This window comes from Haliotis cracherodii, unplaced genomic scaffold (genome assembly GCF_022045235.1).
Source record: "Haliotis cracherodii isolate W230 unplaced genomic scaffold, xgHalCrac1.p SCAF_1, whole genome shotgun sequence".
Classification (NCBI taxonomy): Eukaryota; Metazoa; Mollusca; class Gastropoda; order Lepetellida; family Haliotidae; genus Haliotis; species Haliotis cracherodii.
In genome coordinates, this window is record NW_027266264.1 from 49,122,110 (window position 1) to 49,145,569 (window position 23,460).

At 43.3% G+C, this 23,460-nt stretch overlaps 1 pseudogene; it reads left to right on the forward strand.

Moving 5' to 3' along the window:
* The first annotated feature begins 6,440 nt into the window (after positions 1–6,440).
* On the forward strand, positions 6,441–22,802 carry LOC139478936 (uncharacterized; annotated as a pseudogene).
* The last annotated feature ends 658 nt before the right edge of the window (positions 22,803–23,460 follow it).

The window sequence follows — 23,460 nt, forward strand, 5'->3', positions numbered from 1 at the left end:
CATAAAAATCTTTAACGACTTTAGAGTTTTTACGGTATATTTTCATACCATGTCATATTTTTTCTCACGTTAAATGTTATTTCCGAGACTAACATCTTTAATCATCATAAGCTTTTTAATCTCTTTATGTGCCAAAAGCTTTGTTTATGATGGAATATTTCTTAATATATTCGCTGAAATCTGTGATAGATATCGATAATAAATGCATTACTGGTTGTTGGTATAATAAATATTAATCCTTGTAGACTTTTTCTTACTTTTTGTTTTCAGTGAAAAATAACTAACGCGTAGTAGGTTAGCAAAAGCGAAATTAGAAATTCTAAAGTTTCCTATATCAAAATGACGTAGCAATCATATTGCATAATCTGTATTCCATAATGTGTAGTGAGACTAGAGCCTTCATGCACTGCTTCACAACTCTCTATAGTGCTAGAGTAGGCTACACAGAGGTAGAACGCCGTACACTGACATGATGGCGGACACACACACACACACACACACATGATGGCGGACACACACGCACGCACGCACGCACGCACGCACGCACGCACGCACACACACACGTTAACACTGGCTCCATAATGTACTTTAAAACAATGTATACAACATTTTTGTCGCAATGTCACAATCGAGATTAGAAACATGCATATTCAAAATACATCAACAGTTCTCTCCAAATTGAGGCCTGTTGGTGTTTCAGAAAAAAGAAAAACCCTATTAGTAAACATGTCTCATAGTAGAACTCAAAGTAAACGTGTATGCCGCGTATAGTAGTGCTTCTGTTTATCGTAAATACTTTGTGATAAGCTTTACTAGAATAAATGCTTATTTCAAACAAACCCCCGCACTGGAAGGTTGATTGGTCGATCATAATCCTTTTCGGCAATAAATGTTTTAGAATAAATCCCACCGTAAACTACCAGATATACGCCGACCATGTTCTGGACGGTTTGCAAACACAGTCAACTTTCGAAATCAGATAACGGTAATGGCAGATTATATATTTCCCGACACTGTGATTTTTAAGAAAAACAGAAATAACAACTATGGTCTACTCCAGCTCCATCAAGGATATAAGATTGAGAGAGATTGGCCTCGGAGCTACTGAACCAGATTTCAACCACAGAACAAGTGCAGCCATTTGTATGGGCTTATTTCACATACAGTCGTATACAGTATATGAAGCACATCCCCTACAGTCCTAAGAACATACGTGGTGGAGTGTATTCCCAGGTCTACAACACTGGGTACATACGTGGTGGAGTGTATTCCCAGGTCTACAACACTGGGTACATATGTAGTGTAGTGTATTCCCGGGTCTACAACACTGGGTACATATGTAGTGTAGTGTATTCCTGCTTCTACAACACTGGGTACATATGTGGTGTAGTGTATTCCCGGGTCTACAACACTGGGTACATATGTAGTGTAGTGCATTCACGGGTCTACAACACTGGGTACATATGTGGTGTAGTGTATTCCTGGTTCTACAACACTGGGTACATATGTGGTGTAGTGTATTCCCGGGTCTACAACACTGGGTACATATGTAGTGTAGTGTATTCCCGGGTCTACAACACTGGGTACATATGTAGTATAGTGTATTCCTGGTTCTACAACACTGGGTACATATGTGGTGTAGTGTATTCCCGGGTCTACAACACTGGGTAATTATGTAGTGTAGTGTATTCACGGGTCTACAACACTGGGTACATATGTAGTGTAGTGTATTCCTGCTTCTACAACACTGGGTACATATGTGGTGTAGTGTATTCCCGGGTCTACAACACTGGGTACATATGTAGTGTAGTGTATTCCTGCTTCTACAACACTGGGTACATATGTGGTGTAGTGTATTCCCAGGTCTACAACACTGGGTACATATGTAGTGTAGTGCATTCACGGGTCTACAACACTGGGTACATATGTGGTGTAGTGTATTCCTGGTTCTACAACACTGGGTACATATGTGGTGTAGTGTATTCCCGGGTCTACAACACTGGGTACATATGTAGTGTAGTGCATTCCCGGGTCTACAACACTGGGTACATACGTGGTGGAGTGTATTCCCAGGTCTACAACACTGGGTACATATGTAGTGTAGTGTATTCCCGGGTCTACAACACTGGGTACATATGTAGTGTAGTGTATTCCTGCTTCTACAACACTGGGTACATATGTGGTGTAGTGTATTCCCGGGTCTACAACACTGGGTACATATGTAGTGTAGTGCATTCACGGGTCTACAACACTGGGTACATATGTGGTGTAGTGTATTCCTGGTTCTACAACACTGGGTACATATGTGGTGTAGTGTATTCCCGGGTCTACAACACTGGGTACATATGTAGTGTAGTGTATTCCCGGGTCTACAACACTGGGTACATATGTAGTATAGTGTATTCCTGGTTCTACAACACTGGGTACATATGTGGTGTAGTGTATTCCCGGGTCTACAACACTGGGTAAATATGTAGTGTAGTGTATTCACGGGTCTACAACACTGGGTACATATGTAGTGTAGTGCATTCACGGGTCTACAACACTGGGTACATATGTAGTGTAGTGCATTCACGGGTCTACAACACTGGGTACATATGTAGTGTAGTGCATTCACGGGTCTACAACACAGGGTACATATGTGGTGTAGTGTATTCCTGGTTCTACAACACTGGGTACATATGTGGTGTAGTGTATTCCCAGGTCTACAACACTGGGTACATATGTAGTGTAGTGCATTCACGGGTCTACAACACTGGGTACAAATGTAGTGTAGTGTATTCCCGGGTCTACAACACTGGGTACATATGTAGTGTAGTGTATTCACGGGTCTACAACACTGGGTACATATGTAGTGTAGTGCATTCCCGGGTCTACAACACTGGGTACATATGTAGTGTAGTGTATTCCCAGGTCTACAACACTGGGTACATATGTAGTGTAGTGTATTCCCAGGTCTACAACACTGGGTACATATGTAGTGTAGTGTATTCCCAGGTCTACAACACTGGGTACATATGTAGTGTAGTGTATTCCTTGGTCTACAACACTGGGTACATATGTAGTGTAGTGTATTCCCGGGTCTGCAACACTGGGTACATATGTGGTGTAGTGTATTCCCAGATCAACAACACTGGGTACATATGTAGTATAGTGTATTCCTGGTTCTACAACACTGGGTACATATGTAGTATAGTGTATTCCCGGGTCTACAACACTGGGTACATATGTAGTGTAGTGTATTCCCGGGTCTACAACACTGGGTACATATGTAGTGTAGTGCATTCACGGGTCTACAACACTGGGTACATATGTGGTGTAGTGTATTCCTGGTTCTACAACACTGGGTACATATGTGGTGTAGTGTATTCCCGGGTCTACAACACTGGGTACATATGTAGTGTAGTGCATTCCCGGGTCTACAACACTGGGTACATACGTGGTGGAGTGTATTCCCAGGTCTACAACACTGGGTACATATGTAGTGTAGTGTATTCCCGGGTCTACAACACTGGGTACATATGTAGTGTAGTGTATTCCTGCTTCTACAACACTGGGTACATATGTGGTGTAGTGTATTCCCGGGTCTACAACACTGGGTACATATGTAGTGTAGTGCATTCACGGGTCTACAACACTGGGTACATATGTGGTGTAGTGTATTCCTGGTTCTACAACACTGGGTACATATGTGGTGTAGTGTATTCCCGGGTCTACAACACTGGGTACATATGTAGTGTAGTGTATTCCCGGGTCTACAACACTGGGTACATATGTAGTATAGTGTATTCCTGGTTCTACAACACTGGGTACATATGTGGTGTAGTGTATTCCCGGGTCTACAACACTGGGTAAATATGTAGTGTAGTGTATTCACGGGTCTACAACACTGGGTACATATGTAGTGTAGTGCATTCACGGGTCTACAACACTGGGTACATATGTAGTGTAGTGCATTCACGGGTCTACAACACTGGGTACATATGTAGTGTAGTGCATTCACGGGTCTACAACACAGGGTACATATGTGGTGTAGTGTATTCCTGGTTCTACAACACTGGGTACATATGTGGTGTAGTGTATTCCCAGGTCTACAACACTGGGTACATATGTAGTGTAGTGCATTCACGGGTCTACAACACTGGGTACAAATGTAGTGTAGTGTATTCCCGGGTCTACAACACTGGGTACATATGTAGTGTAGTGTATTCACGGGTCTACAACACTGGGTACATATGTAGTGTAGTGCATTCCCGGGTCTACAACACTGGGTACATATGTAGTGTAGTGTATTCCCAGGTCTACAACACTGGGTACATATGTAGTGTAGTGTATTCCCAGGTCTACAACACTGGGTACATATGTAGTGTAGTGTATTCCCAGGTCTACAACACTGGGTACATATGTAGTGTAGTGTATTCCTTGGTCTACAACACTGGGTACATATGTAGTGTAGTGTATTCCCGGGTCTGCAACACTGGGTACATATGTGGTGTAGTGTATTCCCAGATCAACAACACTGGGTACATATGTAGTATAGTGTATTCCTGGTTCTACAACACTGGGTACATATGTAGTATAGTGTATTCCCGGGTCTACAACACTGGGTACATATGTAGTGTAGTGTATTCCCGGGTCTACAACACTGGGTTCATATGTGGTGTAGTGTATTCATATGTCTACAACACTGGGTACATATGTAGTGTAGTGTATTCCCAGGTCTACAACACAGGGTACATATGTGGTGTAGTGTATTCCTGGTTCTACAACACTGGGTACATATGTGGTGTAGTGTATTCCCGGGTCTACAACACTGGGTACATATGTAGTGTAGTGTATTCCCGGGTCTACAACACTGCTTACATATGTAGTGTAGTGTATTCCCGGGTCTACAACACTGGGTACATATGTAGTGTAGTGTATTCCCAGGTCTACAACACTGGGTACATATGTAGTGTAGTGTATTCCCGGGTCTACAACACTGGGTACATATGTAGTGTAGTGTATTCCCGGGTCTACAACACTGGGTCCATATGTAGTGTAGTGTATTCCCGGGTCTACAACACTGGGTACATATGTGGTGTAGTGTATTCCCGGGTCTACAACACTGGGTACATATGTGGTGTAGTGTATTCCCGGGTCTACAGCACTGGGTACATATGTAGTGTAGTGTATTCCCGGGTCTACAACACTGGGTCCATATGTGGTGTAGTGTATTCCTGGTTCTACAACAATGGGTACATATGTAGTGTAGTGTATTCCTGGTTCTACAACACTGGGTACATATGTAGTGTAGTGTATTCCCAGGTCTACAACACTGGGTACATATGTGGTGTAGTGTATTCCCGGGTCTACAACACTGGGTACATATGTAGTGTAGTGTATTCCCGGGTCTACAACACTTGGTCCATATGTGGTGTAGTGTATTCCCAGGTCTACAACACTGGGTACATATGTAGTGTAGTGTATTCCCAGGTCTACAACACTGGGTACATATGTGGTGTAGTGCATTCCCGGGGCTCTAACACTGGGTACATATGTGGTGTAGTGTATTCCTTGGTCTACAACACTGGGTACATATGTGGTGTAGTGTATTCCCGGGTCTACAACACTGGGTACATATGTAGTGTAGTGTATTCCCGGGTCTACAACACAGGGTCCATATGTGGTGTAGTGTATTCCCGGGTCTTCAACACTGGGTACATATGTAGTGTAGTGTATTCCCAGGTCTACAACACAGGGTCCATATGTGGTGTAGTGTATTCATATGTCTACAACACTGGGTACATATGTAGTGTAGTGTATTCCCAGGTCTACAACACAGGGTCCATATGTGGTGTAGTGTATTCCTGGTTCTACAACAATGGGTACATATGTGGTGTAGTGTATTCCCGGGTCTACAACACTGGGTACATATGTGGTGAAGTGTATTCCTGGGTGTACAACATTGGGTTCATATGTGGTGTAGTGTATTCCCGGGTCTGCAACACTGGGTACATATGTGGTGTAGTTTATTGCCAGATCAACAACATTGGGTACATATGTGATGTAGTGTATTCCCGGGTCTTCAACACTGGGTCCATATGTGGTGTAGTGTATTCCCAGATCAACAACACTGGGTACATATGTGGTGTAGTGTATTCCCGGACATTGGGATGACGATAACGCAATCATACTCCACAAAACATGCAAATGCATATAAGTCATAAGCCATCCATCAACTATTCAAGCTCTTGTTCATTTATGAACATCTACATATGAAAAATTAACATGCATCGGCATTCCCTATTTCGTTGCAAATGTTCATCTCATTACCTGCTTATCAGTTTGCCAATTTCAACCAGGTATATTGTACAAAACATTGTAATCTATTCCACTATCACCCTTTAACGATGAAAACCAGCTACCAGATTCACGTATCATGGCTTGGGACAGCAGCTGGGACAAACTCAGAACGTTGTGAGAGCGGGACGCCTGCCTGGCCTTCCTATCAGTCACACTGGCTTTGTTTGGGTAGAGCAGACAGGTCAGTTCTTACAGATCCTTAAATTCCGTATATTCTCATACAAGTGTTTAGTAACCGTGTATTTATAATGTGACATATACTTGGGTATACTTGTCGTGTAGTATTTGGTTTATCACCTTCAGTCTTTTATAAATACTAAGGTAACTGGGCCATGCACAAAATGAGTACGTACATTTGAAATAGTGGGTTACATGAAAAACATGTTAGGTACGATTCTACGGATTAATATGCTTTCCATAATTACGCTTTTTTCATAGCTGTAAAACAGGTATTTATTTACTTTTTCAAGTATCTGTTTACACAGGGATGCCATCAGAATTTTAAATTGATGATATCGTTAATAGGAAAAAACTCGAACAGACCATATGGTCATGAGATACATATCCGATTACTGGTATTATGTCAAGATTATTGTTGACAATTATGCATATATCTTTTCGCAGGATTCAAACCAAGCGTGGGGACTGAATGTAATGGAAGCACTTCATAGTGTTGTCTGTTGCAGGTTGTTATGATGTGGATCTACGTCGCGGTGCTCGCCCTGATCTCTGAGGACGTTGCAGGTGAGACAGATCTTCATATAGATGTTGTCACACAAAAAGGTCGGCATTCACCAGCATGCACGAATTTACTCAACTTATTTAAGAAATTCGCGAATCATTTGTGTTAATTTCAAACGCAACATCAAAACATTAAACGGGATTATCAAATCGACTTCAAATATACATCACATTAACATTATAACAGCAATATTATCATAACATCACATGAACAGCACGCCACCACCACAATATTTCAATAACACTACATCAATATCACAACATCACGAAACATGAAAGAAATTACATGGTAGCAGACAACATCAAAGCCCCTGTGTCTGTCCCACGTGACCACATTATGTTTATCATAAAACAGTCATGGTAGTATCTCAGCGATATGCAATGTATGTTAGCAAACCTGACACACAGGCCACACGATTGTCAGTGTAAGAATGTGTCTCTGGTGATCGTCCCGCGACAAGAGAATATATGAGTAATATGCGACACGGGTGGCCCAGTCGCCTAAGCCGCCGCGATTCGCTGTGCAGAGTTGCGCCCCTTGGGCACGCCAGAAACCTATGATTGTGGGTTGTTAATCCCGGTTCGCCCCGATTATGTTTCTAGGTTTATCAGCACCATACCCGTGCTCGTGGGTTTCACCGAAGACCTGCATCACTTCGGGCTTTCAATAAGCTGACACTCCGTGATATAACTGGAATACTGTTAAAAGCGGCGTTAAACCTAACTCACTCACTCACTATTGCTTAAAGATTGCATGCCAATCAGAAACTAAGTGACCGTCACTGGGGAGGTTAAATACGTCCTACGAGAGGATTTTGTGACGCATCTCTCAGAAGCTTTAATCTGAATCCTGACATAGTGTAACGCTTCCCCAAGGCCAGTTCTGTGCAACCTTACTTGACATTGGCACTGTCTGACTCTCCCGCAGGTGACGCCGCCAGTTCTCTACAGCTTGACTTGACACTGACACTGTCTGACTATCCCGCAGGTGACGTCGCCAGTTCTCTGCAGCTTGACTTGACACTGACACTGTCTGACTCTCCCGCAGGTGACGCCGCCAGTTCTCTGCAGCTTGACTTGACACTGACACTGTCTGACTCTCCCGCAGGTGACGCCGCCAGTTCTCTACAGTCTGACTTGCCATTGGCACTGTCTGACTATCCCCCAGGTGACGCCGCCAATTCTCTGCAGGCTGAATTGACATTGACACTGTCCGACTGTCCCGAAGGTGACACCGCCAGTTCTCTACAGCCTGACTTGACATTGACAGTGTCCGACTGTCCCGAAGGTGACACCGCCAGTTCTCTACAGCCTGACTTGACATTGACAGTGTCCGACTCTCCCTTAAGTGTCACGGCCACTTCTCTACAGCCGTCAGGCCATTGACACTGTCTGACTCTCCCCCAGGTGACACGGCCATTTTTGTACAGCCTGACTTGCCACTGACACTGTCTGACTCTCCCCCAGGTGACGCGGCCACTTCTCTTCAGTCACTGTTTGACCAGTTTTACCAATGGCGACTAAGGGAATCCCCTGAGATGGCCACTCTCCTCAACGTGCACGACTACGACGATGTGTTGGATAAATTTGGATTTGGGGAAATGGACTTCCAAAAGGTTAGCTGTTTAATCATAGAGGGCTCTCCCATCATCAATACTACTACCACTACCACTACCATAGCTACCCCGGAAGACAATACTACTATCACTACCACTACCATAGCCACTCCCAAGGACAATACTGCCACCACAACCTCTACCATAGCCACCCCAAAGACAATACTACGACCACAACCTCAACCATAGCCACCCCCACGACAATTCTACTACCACTACCACTACCATAGCCACCACAAAAGACAATACTACTACCACTACCACTGCCTCTACCATAGCCACCCCAAAGACAATACTACCACCACAACCACTACCATAACCACCCCAAAGACAATACTACTACCACTACCATAGCTATCCCCAAAAGACAATACTACGACCACTACCTCTACCATAGCCACCCCAAAGACAATACTACTACCACTACCACTACCATAACCACCCCAAAGACAATACTACTACCACTACCACTACCATAGCTACCCCAAAAGACAATACTACTACCACTACCACAACCTCCACCATAGCCACCCCGGAAGACAATACTACTACCACAACCTCTACCATAGCCACACCGGAAGACAATACTACGACCACAACCTCAACCATAGCCACCCCGGAAGACAATACTACGACCACAACTTCAACCATAGCCACCCCCACGACAATTCTACTACCACTTCCATAGCCACCCCAAAGACAATACTACTACCACTACCACTACCATAGCCACCCCAAAAGACAATACTACTACCACTACCACTACCATAGCTACCCCAAAGACAATACTACTACCACTACCATAACCACCCCAAAGACAATACTACTACCACTACCACTACCATAACCACCCCAAAGACAATACTACCACCACAACCACTACCATAACCACCCCAAAGACAATACTACTATCACTACCACTACCATATCTACCCCAAAGACAATACTACTACCACTACCATAACCACCCCAAAGACAATACTACTACCACTACCACTACCATAACCACCCCAAAGACAATACTACCACCACAACCACTACCATAACCACCCCAAAGACAATACTACTACCACTACCATAACCACCCGCAAGACAATACTACTACCACTACCACTACCATAACCACCCCAAAGACAATACTACTACCACTGCCACTACCATAGCTACCCCAAAGACAATACTACTACCACTACCATAACCACCCCAAAGACAATACTACTACCACTACCACTACCACTACCATAACCACCCCAAAGACAATACTACCACCACAACCACTACCATAACCACCCCAAAGACAATACTACTACCACTACAACTACCATAGCTACCCCAAAGACAATACTACTACCACTACCATAACCACCCCAAAGACAATACTACTACCACTACCACTACCATAACCACCCCAAAGACAATACTACTACCACAACCACTACCATAACCACCCCAAAGACAATACTACTACCACTACCATAACCACCCCAAAGACAATACTACTACCACTACCATAACCACCCCAAAGACAATACTACTACCACTACCACTACCATAGCTACCCCAAAGACAATACTACTACCACTACCATAACCACCCCAAAGACAATACTACTACCACTACCATAACCACCCCAAAGACAATACTACCACCACAACCACTACCATAACCACCCCAAAGACAATACTACCACCACAACCACTACCATAACCACCCCAAAGACAATACTACTACCATAACCACTCCAAAGACAATACTACTACCACTACCAACACAATGGCCAACGACACAACCAACGACACCACCACCACCACAGACAATACTACTACCACTACCATGGTCACTCCCAAAGACACTTCTACTACCTACTCCACCACAACGACGAAGGCAATATTTTTACATCTACCATATCCATTGGCACGACAACTTTATTCGAAACCATCTTCTCGTACAATCTCCCCCTCCACCAAATCTACCACAGCAAATCATATTACCACTTCCAATCTTCTGTCATCGGAAAACACGTTCATGCAATTACTGTACAAATAATTAGCTTTGACCTATAGAAACATTTGTTATCCGCGCGCCACCGGCCCCAGTTAAATCATCCGGATGTCCGGCAGAACCAACCATGTAGCAATGTAGATACACATAGTGTGCTATTCTCAGCAGCCACCGTCCGATCTACCTTATTTGTAACTTAAACTATTTTCCTCTTTCCAAGGCAAAGGTTGATGAGTTTCTAGTGAGTCTCGGTAAGATCGACTACAACTCTCTGCCCAGACAACAACGGTACAACTACGCCGTCATGAACGACACACTCACCACCGTGTCGCGGGGATATCAGTGGAGACTGTGAGCTATTCATTATTACCCATACCGAAAACAAAGAAGCCGATGTTAATTATCTATGGCTACCTTTTTCGCGAAAACCTGGTGTCATCAAGGATTTCAGTGATCCATTCATATACTTTTCACCACTATTTTGCCTTTTACGCCAAAAGGAAATTGTTTGGGCGGATAATCGAAACCGGTTTTTCTCTGGGGTTGACGTTTTATATAAACACCCCATACATCAGAATAGCTACAGAAAAAAAAACAGTGTGAAGGTTTCAATGCTTTTTTTAGCATTAAACTGTTACTATGCGATATAAACTAAATTCAGTTCAAAGCTGTGTAAACCAACTCACTCACTCACTGCACGTTGTTTTTGCACGGTCTGCTAAAATCCGTCTTGTGATGATCTTTTTAAGTCCCACTAAATCTGCTTACACTTTTGTCATTTAGGACATTTAGTCTCCATCAACAAAACCAAATGCAGAAATATGCTTATATGTAGTTGTATCCAGTTCATCTCTCCTGATTTCTTTCTCGTCAAATTCAAGTTCGAATACAAAGCAAAAGATTTTAAAGTAAATTACATCGAGATCCGTAAAACTGCTGTACGGAAACATATGTCAGTCTCCAGTCCGCAGTAACGCCCTCTCATCTCTTCACTTTAAACGCTTGGTTGAACCATTTTGAAAACGTGGCTATTAACGTTTCCCGTGCTGCATCCAACGTACACCTACCTACATCGTAGTGTGTGTCCGTCTGGGGACAAGGTGCAGACTAGAAGCTGAATTACACCGTAAATATAATATCTCTCTAGCCACATGAAATATGCATGTTGGTTAACCAACTGTAAGAACGCCTTTCTAAGATCGGTATATTCCCGGCAGAGTCCTGCCAACGGAAGTAAATGACGTTTATTTTTCATGGAATGGTTTGTCGAGATATGTGTCTCGTTAAGTGTTTTGCTTGTTCCGTAACATGGCCCGTCAGTCGTTGCGTTGTGGCGTGAGTACGCTGCGTTGTATTTTGGTTTGGTATAATTGACACCGCATCAACGACAGAAAAAACCCAAGTCTTGATTAGATTATTGGAGGCTCTGAAATGGCTCAAGAATAGTAAACGACATCTCTAATGGACATCGGCAATGGAGTGCTAGATCAGAAAATCAATCCCTGATTGCCCTGTTGTCTAAGGCGCTGCTATTCGCAGACGTGCAAGAAACTGATCATGGGTTCGAATCCCAGACTCGCCCTGATTGTTTCCAGGTTTGTTAGCTCCAGGTCCGTGCTCACGTGTTTCACAAAAGTGTTTAATGTCTAAGACATGCACAGTTTGGGCTTTCAACCAACATCAAGCTGACTCATCAACTCACAAAATACAACTATATCCACACACACGCTTCATGAACACCCGATCCTTTGTATTATAATGGGATGCTTTGGACTTTATCATTCACGCAATCCCAACGCGGACCCATACATATGTCACAAGTATCAAACCAAATACGAGAGTGAATAGGTTGTACGTCGTCTTTGGAAATAGTTCAGTGATATTACTTCGTGGCAGACCAAGGAAAGCCCTCGCACATTGTATACTTGTGGGGAATCGAACCAGGATCTGATGAGCAGGTGCTATAACCACTAGGCTACTCCATCACGCTGGTAATTGTCAGCAGACATTACGCGAGGAATCTTCGCCGCAATAGGTGACAGAATTTCACCTTCTTCCTTTCTGGAGGAATGCCACGTGAGTTGTGTTTATGCTTTGTTGACCCAACTCAACACCTCAATGATGACATGTTGTCAGATATGGTAATACTTTGTTGACCCAACTCGACATCTCAATGATGACCTGTTGTCAGATATGGTAATACTTTGTTGACCCAAATCAACATCTCAATGATGACCTGTTGTCAGATATGGTAATACTTTGTTGACCCAACTCGACTCCCAATGATGACCTGTTGTCAGATATGGTAATACTTTGTTGACCCAACTCGACATCTCAATGATGACCTGTTGTCAGATATGGTAATACTTTGTTGACCCAACTCGACATCTCAATGATGACCTGTTGTCAGATATGGTAATACTTTGTTGACCCAACTCGACACCCCATTTAAGACATGTCGTCTGATATGCTTATGCTTTGTTGACACCCTAGCGATGGCCTGTTTTCAGGTATGGCGCTCTAACCCCGATCAACTTCCTGCAGGGCAACCAGGTCAATCCCGGCTTTCTTCTCCAGGTCACACCATTCTCCACACAGAAGGACTACGAGAGCTTCATCTCCCGACTTGCAGCTGAACCCACACAGGTAGTACTACACACTAGAACTGTAGCAAACACGATGTTTCTGTCGGATTCAATATATGTGCATGTTTGTGGTGATTAAACCCAATGATGTTCCTCTCTACAAACGTCGTTACATTTATGGGGGCACGGATCACCCAGTCGTCCAAAGCGATACAATTCGTTGTGCTGAGTTGCAAATCTTAGCCAGGATCCGACGATCATGGGTTCGAATCCCATATTCGCCCTGATGATCTTTGGTTTATCAGCACCATGTCCGTGCTGGTGAAGTTCACATTTTTGAAAACTGCTACTCTTGGCTTTGCTCACATATTAAACTGTTACTTTTGAGCAGTGTTAATCCATCTTCTCTCACTCACTGTTACATTCTAACTGTTCGGTCGGTTAAATAATTGGATAGACACCTGTTACAGCGTGTTACTGATTTGTTTCAAGGTGTCGGACAAAATCAGTCTGATGAGAGAGGCTATACGATTAGGAAGAACCAGCAATGCGGTGTCGATGGTAGGTATATTTAAATTGTTCATGGCGCCTCTGAGCTGGTCGTTTCTGAGGGACCAGGTAGCTTGACCTTAATTTTCTTCCCTTAAAAATTTGAAAATGTTTTGCACCATCCTTTATTTTCAAACATACACTGCTGTTTGTGGAGATTATATTAATGCATTGATAAGACACAGTGTATACTTTCTTAGACGTATTTTACTGCCAAATTGATTCTCACTTCATCCAGAAACGTTGCCCGGAACGATGTGCAACCTCAGCCACCCTGAAGAATACTCAGCACGATCACTCTTCTTAATTCATATAGTGAATCTTTGCATACGTTTCCTAGGGAGGAATTTAGTGCCCCTATGTCGAAATTAAGTGTTCTGTCCACCCGTTATTCCGAAGGTAAGTGTCGTGACCACCCGTTATGTCGAAGTTCAGTGAAGTTACCACCCGCTATGCAGAAGTTAAGTGAAGTGACCACCCGCTATGCAGAAGTTAAGTGAAGTGACCACCCGTTATGCAGAAGTTAAGTGTAGTAACCACCCGTTATGCAGAAGTTAAGTGTAGTAACCACCCGTTATGCAGAAGTTAAGTGAAGTTACCACCCGCTATGCAGAAGTTAAGTGTAGTAACCACCCGTTATGCAGAAGTTAAGTGAAGTTACCACCCGTTATGCAGAAGTTAAGTGTAGTGGTCACTTGTTATGCCGAAGTTAAGTGAAGCGACCACCCGTTATGCCGAAGGTAAGTGTAGTGACCACCCGTTATGCCGAAGTTAAGTGTAGTGGCCATCCGTTATGCCGGACTTAAGTGAAGTGACTACCCGTTATGCAGAAGTTAAGTGAAGTGACCACCCGTTATGCCGAAGTTAAGTGTAGTGGCCACCCGCTATGCCGAAGTTAAGTGTAGTAACCACCCGTTATGCAGAAGTTAAGTGTAGTGGCCACCCGTTATGCAGAAGTTAAGTGTAGTAACCACCCGTTATGCAGAAGTTAAGTGAAGTGACCACCCGTTATGCAGAAGTTAAGTGTAGTAACCACCCGTTATGCAGAAGTTAAGTGTAGTGGCCACCCGTTATGCCGAAGTTAAGTGTAGTAACCACCCGTTATGCAGAAGTTAAGTGAAGTGACCACCCGTTATGCAGAAGTTAAGTGAAGTGACCACCCGTTATGCAGAAGTTAAGTGTAGTAACCACCCGTTATGCAGAAGTTAAGTGTAGTGGCTACCCGTTATGCCGAAGTTAAGTGTAGTGACCACCCGTTTTGCAGAAGTTAAGTGTAGTGGCTACCCGTTATGCCGAAGTTAAGTGTAGTAACCACCCGTTATGCAGAAGTTAAGTGTAGTGGCCACCCGTTATGCAGAAGTTAAGTGTAGTAACCACCCGTTATGCAGAAGTTAAGTGAAGTGACCACCCGTTATGCAGAAGTTAAGTGAAGTGACCACCCGTTATGCAGAAGTTAAGTGTAGTGGCCACCCGTTATGCAGAAGGTAAGTGTAGTGGCTACCCGTTATGCCGAAGTTAAGTGTAGTGACCACCCGTTTTGCAGAAGTTAAGTGTAGTGGCTACCCGTTATGCCGAAGTTAAGTGTAGTGACCACCCGTTTTGCAGAAGTTAAGTGTAGTGGCTACCCGTTATGCCGAGGTTAAGTGTAGTGACCACCCGTTTTGCAGAAGTTAAGTGTAGTGGCTACCCGTTATGCCAAAGTTAAGTGTAGTGGCTACCCGTTATGCCGAAGTTTAACCTGTAACTTGTGGCCAGTGACTAAAGGGGCCATGAGCATTGTGTGCGATGGAGCCTTACAGCCTAGACCTAGTTTATAAGTTGCAGTTCGACCAATAGATCTCTACCTGACACTATTTTGACATAGAAGTATTTGATATGACACGAGTCGCATGTAAGCATACATGGTGTCGCCGACATAACGCATGAATAAGTGTAATGTAAATTTATTTCAGAAAGTTTAGGAATTTGAATCTCAGTGATAAGATTTCCGAAATCACAAAGTATCTAGCCTTTGTTTTAGGTGGATTGTACTACTCGTTTCAGGACCGGATTCCTGGGCAAATAGATGACATGGTCAAGGACGATCCGAGCGAGTTTATCTTCTACAGACCATTTAAAACCGATCTCAACAAATTGAATCTAACCGGCATTGAGAAGTAGGCATATCCTAAGCTGAATGTGACCGGCATTGAGAAGTAGGCATATCCTAAACTGAATGTGACCGGCATTGAGAAGTAGGTATATCCTAAACTGAATGTGACCGGCATTGAGAAGTCGGCATATCCTAAACTGAATGTGACCGGCATTGAGAAGTAGGCATATTCTAAACTGAATGTGACCGGCACTGAGAAGTAGGCATATCCTAAACTGAATGTGACCGGCATTGAGAAGTAGGCATATCCTAAACTGAATGTGACCGGCATTGAGAAGTAGGTATATCCTAAACTGAATGTGACCGGCATTGAGAAGTCGGTATATCCTAAACTGAATGTGACCGGCATTAATAATTAGGCTTATCCTAAACTGAATGTGACAGATATTCAGGAGTAGGCATATCATATTTTGAATCGGCATATTTTTGTCAGCGTCTTTATGATCAAATTGAATTATTTAATGTTTTATGTTTCCGACTGGATAAAAACAACCTATTCGCTGGCTCTTCTTGGTTCTAGGACAAAACTGAGAGCTCGGGCTCTTAATGCATCCACGCAGTACATCAGAGCTTTGAAGCAACTAAAGAACTTCATTCTACGAGTGAGTTGCATTAATAGTTTCAACATATAATATTATATTGTTTATACCCACTGGTCGGATTATGTATGTTTTTTTGTTTGTTGTTTAACGCCGCAATATTCCAGCGAAACTATCGGGTAAAAAAAGTATACACCCATATTTGATGGTGGCTAAAGTGATACAAACAAGAAATGGTTATAAGATGGTGATATAATTTATACGGGTATCATAGTTGTGGTTTGAATCTAGTACCGTTTTCATAAAGTTTGTAATTATTTGGTTAAATCCAATTTTCAAGTGTATACTTTCTTTTTCTCGTCAGTTTATATGACGGCGGTCTGTAACAATCGACTGTAGAACAGACAATCCAGTGATTATCATGACGAGTATCTACGTAGTTGGTATACGATGACATGTGGTGAGGTGAAATGGGGTTTAACGTCGCGTCCAAGATTATTGCACTTATATAGCGTCGTGCATGCACGTGTGGGTGTGGCTGCTTGTACTAGTACGATCCGATCCATTTATCGCCTTATACGAACAGCATAGGTTGTCGGGGCCCTCTTCTAACACCGAATCCCCATTAAAAACTGTGAAGTAATGAAACCGGAAGGACCATTCTTTTGACACATCATTCACATACAAAGGGTACCAGATTGTAAACATGCGTCATTGGATGACCTCTTGGTTGACCTTGTGTGACATCTAACCTTGACGGCGTTGTCCAATGGCCGCAGCGAGAAGCGTTAATTCTAGTTTTACAGTACCATAAATCCTTTTCACACTATTCTGTAACCCCGGAAGGAACGTGTTTTTTAGGAGTACATCCCCCATGCCCGAGCATCCTACGGTGTTGGTGGACTCAACCAAGGGGCAAACTACTATGCTCAGGTGTTGAAGTGGCACATCACAGTTGACACCCCTCCTGGGCGGGTTCATCAGATAGGCTTCGATGAAGTTGCACGGATCAGCAAGAAGATGAGGCAGGTATGTCATAATCCGCGCTCCCTCGCCTCCCGCATCTTTCCGTCACTTACAAGAAGGCTTGTCCGGGAGTGATCCAGATTCTTACGAATAGTCTTATGGGTTACTGTGAAGCGAGGACGGGGGATGGATGTATTCGTCTCAACCGGGGACAAGTCGGTTTTTTAAAGTTACGGAGAAGTTCGAATGGTTACGAATAGAAGTTTATATGACAGTCACTCTACTCTCTAATAGAAATATTGCAGCTCTGGTTTCAATATCTAAACACCATGTCTTAATGTGGCAGTTTGCATTTAACCTGTGTATTTACCCTCATCATCGGGGCACCTGTGATCAAGTGGTGAATGCACCGCCATTCACGGAGCGTCCAGTCCAGAATCTACCGTATGGGATCCACTCTTAGATTCGTCGCGATGATCATCCTTGGGTTGTAAAATGGCATTCCAGTGCCCATGGTTTCACGAGAACAATAGGTGTACCTCAACATTCAGCTTTCACTTTGGTTTATAACTAAAGTACTGTTCAAGAAGGCGTTTAACCACCTCACTCACTTGTGTTCTTCTCCTCTCCTACTCACTCAAATGCTCCACGATATGTATATTTCACAAGCGCCACGATTCATTTGAATATGTCTTTTCGTTTTCCAGATAATGCAGAAGCAGAATTTTAATGGTACCATCGAAGAATATTTCACCATGCTGAGTAAAGAGCCTCGATTTCATTTCAAAACAGCGGTACGGTTGCGAATCCCTTACCATAGACCTCCCCTCCGCTTGTGATATTGCTTTGCCGACATCAAAACTACATCAGGTTTAAGCTTAAGTTGTTATCTTCGGGAACTGTTACGACTGGTCTTCCTACTACTAACTGCAAGGTCGGGTCCATGATGTTTATAAATCAAAGGGGGTGGGGGTCCACTTTGACCAAAATCAAATCAATATGCTATCATGGTAGGAAATTTGTGTCTGAGAGGACAACACCACTCTGGATCCGCCACTGCAGTGGCTAAAGCTCACACAATCAATCACTGGTTTAACTAGTGAACACGGTCTAACGCTGAAACTGTTGTTCACTGGTTTAACTACTGCTCCGGGTCTAACGTACACAATTCATCCGCTGATTTCTCCAGACCTATCACACCTATATTTGAGTACAAACTACAGACACCGTGAAGATTCCGGGGTAGAATAGGTCTTCAGCAAACCATGCTTGCCGTAACATCGGGTGGTCAGTCTCGGTGACTTGGTTGATGCATGTCATTGATCTCAATTGCGTGGATCGATGCTCATGATACCAATCACTGGATTGTTTGGTCCAGTCTCGATTATGTTCAGACCGCCGTCATATAGCTGGAATATTGCTGAGTGCGGCGTTAAACAACAAAGCAACCAACTACTGCTATGTAGTTTCCTGTTGTACAATGCTAAGCTGATTATGACATTTCCTTACAGGACGAGATTATTGCAAGATACCAGGATCTAATCTACAACAGATTCTACCCCGCTTTACCAAAGATGTTCAAGAACATACCAACACACAAAGTCAAGTACGTACCAAGTAGTTCACATGGTAGGATAGAAAAAAGCGTTATCGAAGAGAGATTCCTTTTTCATAACTGTCTTTCAATTGTAGGACACCTAGTCTGTATCATGATGTGTAACACATTTCGTGTTGTCCCAGAGTAACGAAGATGGCTACAGATGGTCCGCCGGCCCAGTACATGCCCGGGTCCTCTGACGGGTCCAGAGAAGGCGAGTTTCAGGCCAATGTCTTCAGGCCGAATGAAACGTAAGTGTTCCGAGGTTAATAATTCTGGACCATTGTATAAGTCCGCATGATCGTTTTTGTAAGGGTCCCTTAATTCAGTGAGTGAGTGAGATGGGTTTTACGCCGCTTTTAACAGTATTCCAGTTATATCGCGGCGTGTCAGCTTAATGTGGGAGGAAAGCCCGAAGTGATGCAGGTCTCAGACGTTTACCACCTCGGTGAAACCCACGAGCACGGGTATGGTGCTGACCACCTAGAAACATAATCGGGGCGAACCGGGATTCGAACCCACAATCACAGGTTTCTGGCGTGCCCAAGGAACGCATCTCTGCACAGCGAATCGCGGCGCCTTAGACGACTGGGTCAACCGTGCCCTCTAAGGGTCCCTTAAACAAATGATCATTAAAAAATAATACAGTACAGTACAGTATATTATAGAGCAACCATATTACCTGATTACCTGATGACTGGTTAAAGATTTGAAGGGTTGGTATAAAATTACGGTCAAAAAGACAAAACTTAGCAGTGCAATCAAAAGTCACTGGAGTAAAGAACGAAATCACTTTAAAAGCGGAAACTGAGTTGGCGCATTCTACGACCACCGTTGTCATGAAATGAAGGGCACGATCGTTTCATAGTATGGCTCTTCGTGAGTCGACTATGTCATTTATAGCTGCTGTTTCGATGTTTCAGTGACAGCTTCACAATGGTGGGATACGCCCTTCACGAAGCAGTACCTGGCCACCATCTCCAGGTAGTCTCTCACCAGTCATTGTATGTGGAGATAAATGCACCCGTGGGGGTTTCATTTTGTTTGTTTGTTATTTAACGTCGCAATAAGCATTATTCCGACTATACGATGGCGGCCTGTAAAAGATCGACTCAAAGCAGTGGTTGCTTTTATGAGCAACGCTCCACACCGTCGGGGTTCAATGACTAGCTATCAACCCAGTCGCCGAACCTGCCTACTCCATCTATGAAGTACGACAGGTGTACTAGGTTGCCGGTGACCTGAAACCTCCACGGGGTGGGGATATATAGACTACCATAAACTGCATGCTTTCGTTGTCATAATTTTATCAAACATTTCTACATGACGTATGTTACAGATAACCAGACAACAGACCTCAGACTTGCCCGACTTCAGGAAGGAAGATACCGGCGGTGTCAGATATAGTGCTCCTTTCTCCTTCCCCGCATACACAGCCTACATCGAGGTATTACACTTCATTGATTAAAATGTAAAAACACAACATGTGTGACTGTTAAATCATATATGTTGCATCTTTTACTAACCATACACCTAAACTGGCCATTATTTTCATCGTTTATTGATTCATCTCAATGTTCCAGGGTTGGGCGTTATATGCTGAGTCGCTCGGAGAAGACCTTGGTCTGTATGTCGACGATTATGAACTGTGGGTATTATGGTTATTATTTTTGCTAAAAGCATACAGCTCATAATACATGTTATGAGATAAGGAATAATATCATCACGACATTAACACCTTTAGAGGTATTTGAGAAGAGATATAAATAATATACTGCCTGCTCAACGAATTTGAAACTGCGGAGATGACAACGACGGTGATGATGATGGTGATGAGTGAGTGACTGAGTATGGTTTTACGCCTCTTTTAGCAATATTCCAGCAATATCACGCCGGGGAACTCCAGAAATGGGCTGATGGTGATGATGATGATGAGTGAGTGAGTGAGTGAGTTGGGTTTAACGCCGCTTTTAACATTATTCCAGTTATATCGCGGATAATGTGGGAGGAAAGCCCGAAGTGATGCAGGTCTAAGACGTTTATCACCTCGGTGAAATCCACGAGCACGGGTAAGGTGCTGACATACGTAGAAACATAATTGGGGCGAACCGGGATTCGAACCAACAATCATAGGTTTCTGACGTGCCCAAGGGACGCAACTCTGCACAGCGAATCGCGGCGCCTTAGACGACTGGGCCACCCATGTCCCCTGATGATGATGATGATGATGATGTTAGTAACTTTCTCATTTTAGAATGGGTCGATATAGTAACGAAATGTTCAGGGCATGCAGACTGGTGGTTGATACCGGAATACACTTTATGGGGTAAGGCATTGCCAAGCGGAACACTCAAATAAAGCGATAACACATCACACTACAAGAATAATAAGAAATATTTAATCTATGCTTATTTGATATTTTATTTGAAACCAAATCGGCAATATTATTAATGAGCGATGAGATATAACGATTACATATGCGATTAAAATATAACTGGAAAGTGTCCATATTAATTTCGTACATAAAAAGGACAAGAAATGCCCATCTCTGTTCCGAGAATGGTGTATTTGATCTGTTCCAGGTGGAGCAGTGATCGCGCCATTAGCTTCTTTAAACAGTACACGGCTCTGAGTGGAGGAAATCTCGTGAACGAGATCGACCGCTACATCACGTGGCCAGGACAGGCATGCGCATACAAGATAGGAGAACTGAAGATCCATTCTCTAAGAGAACAGCCAAGAATGCCTTGGGTGAGGATTGTAATAACTACATGTATTTCAATTATGAAATGTTCAAGCTATATCTAAGTTTATATGAAAGCTTAAGCTGACGTTGTGTTCGTGATTACCCATGTTCCCATATCCTTGGGCTACACGATGACTACTCGTATATAGTCATTTTCACTATTGCTCAATCAGCTTGTTTGTGTTAGAGAAAAGTTACTGTTTTTTTAAATTTCAATCGACCAATGTAAGACATAGCGAAGTAGTGAAGGCTTGGTTGATTTAGTTTTGAAGTGATCAAGGTGTTTCAAAACATGGAACATTTTGTTTCAACTAAAACATGAACATGTACATTCAATTTCACTGAAAATATGTAAAAATATTCATTTTGATCCTTATGTCTCCTAGCTACGACGCAGACTGGTTGATTTAAGCATATACTTGCAGTAAACAATGTTTGTTGGGAGCGATAAGCCTGAAACAGGGTTCGGGATAGTTATTCTTTAATGGAAGTGGGGGATTGTGTCATCGTTACAAGGCGGTATAGGTCATTTTATTCGATACAGCGCTGGCTGCCATGTTAGCTACTTCGATGTAAGCACAAGTTCCCCTCTCTCTCACTTTCCCCCTTCACGTGTCCAGGCTCCAAGTTTGACATCCGGGACTTCCACGAGGTAATCCTGTCAGCTGGGCCGGTTCCTCTGTCACTGCTGGAAACAATCATTATCGACTGGATTTCAGACTCTCTTAAAGCGAAACCCAGTCAAATGTCAACATCCGGGCACCGACCTGCTGCTACTTCCGGGCCCCACCAGAACTTACCAGAAACAACACTGCGACCCAACGGCCCTGTCCATACGTTCACTGGACAACTGCCCATTCTGCCTAATATTGGATGAAAGCAGAGGTTGGATGTACAATGTACCCATATGCTTACCCGAATTCACAGCTGGACGGGTGTAACAATAAAACTGTATCAATAAAACTCTGTTGTTTATATCACCATGGTTTGTTGACAAACATGCATTATTCGTATGCATGAAAAATATAGACCGTTATGAAGTGTACAACGAAACCCCGTTAATACGGAGGGTAGCACTCCCACAAAAGTTATCCAATCTTAACCACTTTCCGGATCAACGAATCATGGTTACCATCTTCCCGAGTTAATTGACTTTCAAAGTCCAGTTTCTACCCTTGCCGAACTGGGCTGGAATTATGGAGTTATAATATATTGCCTGGACGAACGAGTCCAACCAAATTTGCGTAACGAAATCAACATCCGTTTCGTAAACTGCCGTGCAGATTTCGGTTAAAGCATGTGCAGCACCAACGTGGCATCAACAGATATTTTCCAAATGTTTTCATGTTTTAATCAAGGTGAATTCACGTGATTTGATGCACTTTGCGAAGTAAGACCCGTTTTATTACAATATAGATCTTGATCATCGATCAGATCGTCTGGACTGGGCATATCCATTTGTTTGAAGCAAATGCAAGTGATATGAGAGATGGAATCTGATTGGTCAATAGGAGGGACATAGAAGGGACATAACTCGTAAGAGCCACTGATGGCGCAACGATCGAACACAGAAATTCCAGCCTAGTTCGACAAGAGTGGAAAATGGACTTTTAAAGTCAGTTA